Here is a 6963-nt window from a genome sequence, read left to right as displayed (position 1 = left end):
GCCCTCCCGCCCCCCGCGGGGCCGCCTCGCCCCTCCGGGCCGGCTCCCGCCCTCGCCCCCGCCGCCCGCGCTGCCCCTCACGCCCCGCGCGCCGGCCCCTCGCAGCCGGGCTCGTCCTTCCGCGCCACCCGCCCCCCCCCGAGGGGGGCTCCGCCGCCTCCCCGGCCGGCCGGCGCTGCCCCGCGCAGCTTCCGGACGCCCTGCCCGTCGCGCCGCGAGGTGGCCCGGTCAGAGCCGGCGGTGCCCGCTGCGCCGCCCCCGCACCCCTCCGGCCGCAGCCGCCATCTTGGCCGCGCGTGCTGAGGCCCCGGCGCTCGGCAAAGCGAGCGGAGCGGGCGGGCGGCGAGGTCAGCCCCGCCCCCGCCCCAGCGCGCCTGCGCGCACGCCGCCGCCCGCCCTCATTGGCTGGCCGCCGCCTCTCATTTGCATCTTGCGGGACAATAACAGCGGGCGGCTCCCGGCAGCCCCCGCGGCGGCGCGGCACGGCGGGGTCGGGGTTGGGCCCTCGTGTGCCCGCGCGGGGGGCACCGGCGCCACCGCCCCCTCACCTCCAATTATCCCAATTACGCTTTCCACAGTGAGGCTGCGCCTAACCCAGATCCTTGCCCTCCACGCCCGCATCGGGCCGCATGTCTGGCGTGCTCCAAATAACTCAAAGGGACTCGGTGGCCGTTTGTACTTTCTGGCTATTAAGGACGGTTATGTGAGTCACACCACGCAAAAAAAAAAAAAAAAAAAAATAAAAAAAAATTAACTCTTCCTGTTTTTCCCCGGCGGGGTGCAGCTAGGGATAGAGGTGGCTTGCTGTGGCACGTGATGTTTGTGTGGTTTCTGTGGGGATCCATGAAAGTGCAGAGCGTTCATCCATCCGTTTTGGGTAAGGGCCGTGAAATGCCAAACCAAACCCTCCCGAGAAGGCCACAGCGTGCAGTCATCGTGTAAAAACCACCTATAATTATTTTAATTGCAGGTGGGCGTGATACAAAGGCGGCCAGCCGGCTTTTAGGTGTTCCCCCTGGACGACTTCAAAGCCACTGACAAATTCAAGGCATCAATGCTTTAGAAGACCCACCACCAGTTCAAAAAGACTCAATTCCTTGTCTTCTGCTGCTCAGCTTTCCGTGCTGCTCCTGGGCGTGTGGAATGGCTTGTCCCTTCAGAAGCTCCTAGCAGGTAGCCCTGCATAACGTGCACAAATGAATTTAACGCCTCCCCATACACATGTGTGAAGAGGCTGCTGCTGTGTTCTACAACCTGAGATGTGTAAATAACAAAACAATAGACAGGTGTAAATAAAGCAGATGTGGGGGTGAAACCTGAACCCCAAGCTGACTCCGGTGAAAGCAAAAGCTGTGCAGCATGTGCTCCACAGTTCCAACCCATGGGGAACATTAACGAAGCACCATCATTACAATAGCGTTAAGGGACAGCAGGCATTTCACTTGCTGTGGATCTTGACAGAGACTAGAGACAGATTCCTCCCCTTTCTACTGCTAAAGGCTTAAGCAATGCATGAACATTTTCCAACTAAAGCTGAAATTGTATTCAAACTTATTACAAAATTAATCTGACCATTAGAACAGGGAGAAGGAAAGTGCAGCAAACACAGAGAGCAGCCCAGGCCCAGCTCTGGTGAAATAGGAAAGTGCTGCAGAGCCGAATTTGCCAACATGCTGGAGATAAGGGTGTGCTGCTGCCAAGGCCTGTCCGGGTGTGTGGGATGACAAACAGTACTTGCAAGATAGCTCTCCTCAGCAGCAAACATAGCAGCCTCACCCTGCCCTGTATCTCTAGGAGGAAAGGAAAGCACATATTTTCAGTTTCCCCCACAGAGTCATTCTTTCCCTCCCCTCATTCTCACTCTTCTTCCTCCTTGTGCAGGTCCCTGCAAGGGTAATTCCAGCCTGGTCTAACCCCCTTTTTTTTAGGGCAGCGGACTGCAATCCTGCCGACAGGGCCAGGGTGCCCTGAGGCAGCTCTGGTTAGCGCCAGGGGATCTGTCCGACAGTGGCTGGGTGTGCCCTGCTTCTCAACCTGGGATCCCACACACGTTTCCAACTAAACCCAAGTTCTCAACACGTTTCCCAGAGCGGGAGGGGATGCTCTCCAGACCGCTTTGCCAATCAGCCATGGCTCTCAGATTAAGAAACTTGGTATGAGTGCACAGCTGTCAAACAGACTTGGTGGAGCACGACTCCGTGTTTCGATAAGGGCTCCAAAGCCAAGGCACACGATGAGCTGCTCAGACTCTTCCATCCCTGCTCACCCACCCAGGTCTGCCCAAACAGCCAAGGAAGACTACCTCATTTAAGTGGTAATTAGTAACCTTTGCTGAACTCTTTCACTCCTGCATGATGATGCGGTACCCAGATGAAAAACTGCTATTGGTTTTCATTCAAAGGATCACTCAGCTCCTGTGAGACAAAGAACAATCATTTTTAATGAAATAGGACAGAATTGGTTTTCCCCACTGTTCACTATCAGCCCAGATCTTCCTGTAAATCCCTCCTGGTACATGCCCTGCTGCCTCACTCAGTAGTATTCTTGTACCCTGAGGGTCGATAATCCTGCCAAGTGATATTTATTTAAAATTCTCTCAAATGCACAAACTTGGCACAAAAACTGGAGCAAAAGGCATCCCCTGGTGACTGCAGCTGGGTGGAATCTTCCCACCTCAAAGTCCAAGATCCATTTACATCATTTAAGCTGCAAAACAAAATGAACTCTTCCTGCTCGGCTTACTCAGACAGACTAGTAAATGCAATGGGGAGGGCTAAGCAGAAGTGCTGTACAATGCAATCAACTGTTGAAGGCACAAGCAGGTTTTCAGCTCATATTAAGACTGATTCACTTGTAACTGACGTCAATCCTCCCTCCCTAGTATCTTAGCCTTGAGATTGGAGTATGATAAATATTACCTGTAATGCCATCTGCTGTACAGAGACAGCCCAGGCTTCTCACTATTTATTTAAGGGCTAATGTTGTGCTAGACCAGAATGCAGTTTATTTCAGCCTGATTTGACTTTGTTTTTTCTAATTAAAAATGCCTGTCCACTTGAGTTTTTAAAGTCATCTGTCATAAAAAGATCTCTTTTGAAAGAGATCTGTCACCTTGAAAAGATGAAGTTCAAGATAGCACAGTTAGCATCAAACAGAAAACTAATGTGAGAAGTATGATACCAGTCAAGATGCTGCGTCTGAAGACAGCCATCTCAAACGATGGGTCTAGGGGAACTAGGGACCTTCCAAATCCTAGCTGTCTGAAATCCTGGAGAGCTGATGTATTTTGTGCATCAATTTCTCCCACAATTCCTTTAGAACCTCACCCAAGTCATCCAGCTTCTCTATAAAATACAAAATATTGTAGCCTGATGGCAACTCTGACTTTCAGTTAGTGGTAAAATTGTTTTGAATGGCATCAAGCTGAAAATACATATTTAGCTCAAGTAATGCACATACAAAACTGCTTCCTTTTAGGATCGCCTCCTCATTTTAGAATTTTAAAGTAACAGGAATTATACCACATTCTAGAGAAGCTCTTTCATGATAGTAACTCTGTTGAACATTTTTCATTACTAAAAACTTCCTAACACTAAAACCTGAGTCAGTCAAAAGCCTTGTATACGGTGTGTGCAGAAAAAGCAGCACACATTCAGCCAAATAGCTTGAACACCTCCACCATAATTTATTAAGGCGTGGTTATTAAGCTAATTCTACTATGAATTAGTTTAAATTTTCAAAAAGAAACTGTTTAATCAAAAGGACACGTGTCCATGGGCAGAATTTCTGTCATTGGCCCACTGAAGAGAAACATGTTGACTTTGCCAGTTTACTCACTCAGATTTGCATGTTTGTAGCTACGTGCAGGACAGATACTGGTGCACTGCCCTGAAATCTCCAGTGTCTTTTGTTCTGAGAAACAGCAATAATTTTAGATGTGTGGAAGAAAATGAAGCATTTAAATCTCAAGTAATTTTAAAAGGGAAGGGCTGTAGTGAAAGTTATATAGTTAAAAAATAAAATGTAACAGATCTATTAAAATAAGCTTGGATGAGAAACTGAAATGTAAGTAGTGCTTTCTGCTTAGTCTTAGCATTTCATAAAAGACATCTGTGTTAGTTTTATTTGTGTTTATAATCAGTTACTTCCCCTAGTTTTACTCTGCTTGATGGGACTTAATCCTGCCATGTTTGGATTGCAAATGCCACACTGTGATGCTTAAACGCACATCAAAATCTCACTGTTCAAAATATAATTAAAAATACTAATACAGTAAATCCCTTAACATGTTTTTTAAGAGACAGTTATCTATTGCATCTTAAACTGCTTGAGTTTTTATTTTATAGGACCTCTCACATGAGGATCACAGTGCCCTTTTTAATTATTAACTCACTCATGTTGATAGGATAAATTAAAATCTCTGTGATGGAGAACATGCATTATTTACTAATGTCCTCATCTTGTCCTACACACTGCGGAGTCGGCTCTTTGGAATCTGCTTCCGAAGTGTAACACAAGTGTGTTTTTTGTGGTGGTGGGATTTTTCAAATGTTTTTTCTTACATTTGGCTTTTGTTTTGCCTTTCTTCTCAGTATGACAAAGGTGGGGTTTTTCTATATTCTTTATGTTTCTTTCTGCAGGGACTTCACTTACTGCATCCTGTTTGTGCATACATATTTCTGGAGAGGTTTCATGACTTTATGGAACTATCACATCCTACAGTTAAGGAATTCAGAGTTAGTCACTTAATCATTAATAAAGAGGAAACTTAAGTGACACAACAGCTGTGTTCGTCCTATTCTTCTTTTACAGCAAGTATTAGAGATGCGTTTAGGTGAACTACTGGTTTGAGTAAAGCCTTAACTTACTTCTGAAAAAAAAAGTCATGAGAAAAACAGATGAATTACATTATACTTTGTTATTGAACAGTTGACCAGTTCTATTTCAATGGTAGATGCAGTAAGAAATAATACCTCCTTCTTCATCCAGTTCCTGCCCACATGCATTCAGGATGCAATCTGTGCTTGAGAATAGCTCGCAGATTTCAGCACGGCTTGTTTTCATCTAGGAATCTGGTCCCCTGTGTACCATCAGCTTTGCAAAGTAATTCTGGATGCAGAAATAATGTATTAAATTATATTTTTCCCTTGTGCATTGTCAACGGCCCTTTTTAAGGATTTTAAACACAGAAATGCATCTAACAAGTACGGTTGCTTTAATATTAATTATCTCATGACACTGCAGTTGAACAAGTCATAGAGAAGACTGAACATGACCCATGATGATAAACAATGAACTAAGCAGCGCTCTACCTCTGAGCCTGCAAACTAAGTTCCAAGTTTCAAAATTTGCAGGACTTCTAGGTAAGAGAAACATCTTCATCCTTGTTAACAGGCCAAATGTAGCGTATGAGAACTCAGTCAAGGAAGTTGAAGGGACTGTAAGCCCCTAGGTCAGCTTCGCCCAGGGAGAAGTCTGACCTCCAACACATGGCAGCAAACGAAAGAGCAGCCACATGCTCAGGCTGTTCCATCCTGCAGGCTTGCCTCTCCCAGCTGTGACAAGCACCACAGCAATTAGAAGTAAAACTCAAAAATCTGTTTTACTTTCCCTCAAGAAAGAGGATGTGGAAATTTCACTCACTTAATAGTGACAAAAGTAAAGAGCTTCACTTGCCTTTTAACAGGCAGGAAAACAAGCTGCCTTTACGCAGGGGACTGTTGCCTGCCTAAGGCCTCCTTGAAGCTGCAAGACTTCTAACGGCTGGCTGCAAACAGGTCCTCGGCTGACTTTTGCAGCCTATGCCCATCTGCTTTGTTAAGCAGGGCCAAAGACACTAGAGTTTTCACAGTAATGCACCAATATCTGTACTGAACACAACTGAGAATATGCAAATCTGCACGAGTAAACTGGCAAAGTCACCACATTTCCCTGCTGTGGGACAATGAAAGATACTGTTTTTTAAAGATTCCCACAATTTCCTCCAAATAGAGGCATATATTCTTATCTACGGCTGCAGCCAGTCCTGGCACAGCCTTAGTGAGAAGCTAAAAGGAGTCATCCTATGATGCCATTTTTACAATCACTTTTCAAAATGGAAGTGTCTTCAAGCCTGAAAAAAACCCCAACACCAACATCATTTAGGAGACGTTACTGAAAGGAAATGCATGAATTTTTCCAATTTAATCAAACTAATCTCAGAAACTGCTAAGAAACAGAGGCTAAATACATCAGTTCTTCCCCAAGGAAGAAGGCAAATATAGTAACTTTGGGCTACATTTCTTTTAACGTAAGGAATGCAGAACGGAGACCCAGGTGAGACTACTATTGCATGTAAGGCATGCAGAGATCTGAAGGACAGTGGAATACACTGGATTCTCACCTTCGTGTCATCATGTCCTTAGAAGAATGAGGGGGAGGATCCATCCAAGGGGAAGGATGACTCCAGAATTTTGCCATGCAACATGGAGCTATTACAAATCCATCCCAAGTCACCAGCTCTTTGATAATATCAAATGACCTCGGTAGCCTTGTACTATGTGAGGCAGACAACAGTGTGTCTTGCATAACTCATCAACACCTTTGTGAACAATTGGCTCTCATGCAGCAAAGTGTGAAAAAGTAACAAAGATGTTGCATGCACTGTGGAATTATTTCAGTTTTGAACAGAAGAAGCTGGAACATCTCTGAGGTACTAAATTTGCATGCCAGCATGAAGTCGGGTTGTTCAGACTTTGTAACCGGCACAGGGAGCAGTCAAGTGTATTTAATGTAAAAGACAATGTGCCCTCTTGTGGTCTCAAGGCTTTTGTTGGCTTCCCTTCAAGACGATAGGAATTAACCTAGTGAGAATAAGAAACACTGTGTTAACAATGCACTTGTCAGTTTGATGCAGGGACAAACATTGTAAAGTTGCTTCTGATCAGATAATGCAGGACACCGACTTCAGCAAGTTTAAAAAGT

At 45.5% G+C, this 6963-nt stretch overlaps 1 long non-coding RNA gene across 4 annotated transcripts in view; it reads right to left on the bottom strand.

Moving 5' to 3' along the window:
- Positions 1–934: 934 nt before the first annotated feature.
- Positions 935–6963, bottom strand: part of LOC114015184 (uncharacterized) — a 10832-nt gene continuing 4803 nt past the window's right edge. For 2 of the 4 annotated variants that reach the window (XR_008732132.1, XR_008732131.1), the window contains exons 2-4: positions 6383–6842; positions 3838–5109; positions 935–2414 (exon numbers count right to left, since the gene is read on the bottom strand). This is a non-coding gene — a long non-coding RNA (uncharacterized LOC114015184). The remainder of the gene's footprint in view (positions 2415–3837; positions 5110–6382; positions 6843–6963) is intronic. The other 2 variants (XR_003558961.2, XR_008732133.1) reach the window with 2 other exon arrangements.

This window comes from Falco cherrug, chromosome 1 (assembly GCF_023634085.1).
Source record: "Falco cherrug isolate bFalChe1 chromosome 1, bFalChe1.pri, whole genome shotgun sequence".
Lineage (NCBI taxonomy): Eukaryota > Metazoa > Chordata > Aves > Falconiformes > Falconidae > Falco > Falco cherrug.
This window is presented reverse-complemented; position numbering and strand designations above follow the sequence as displayed.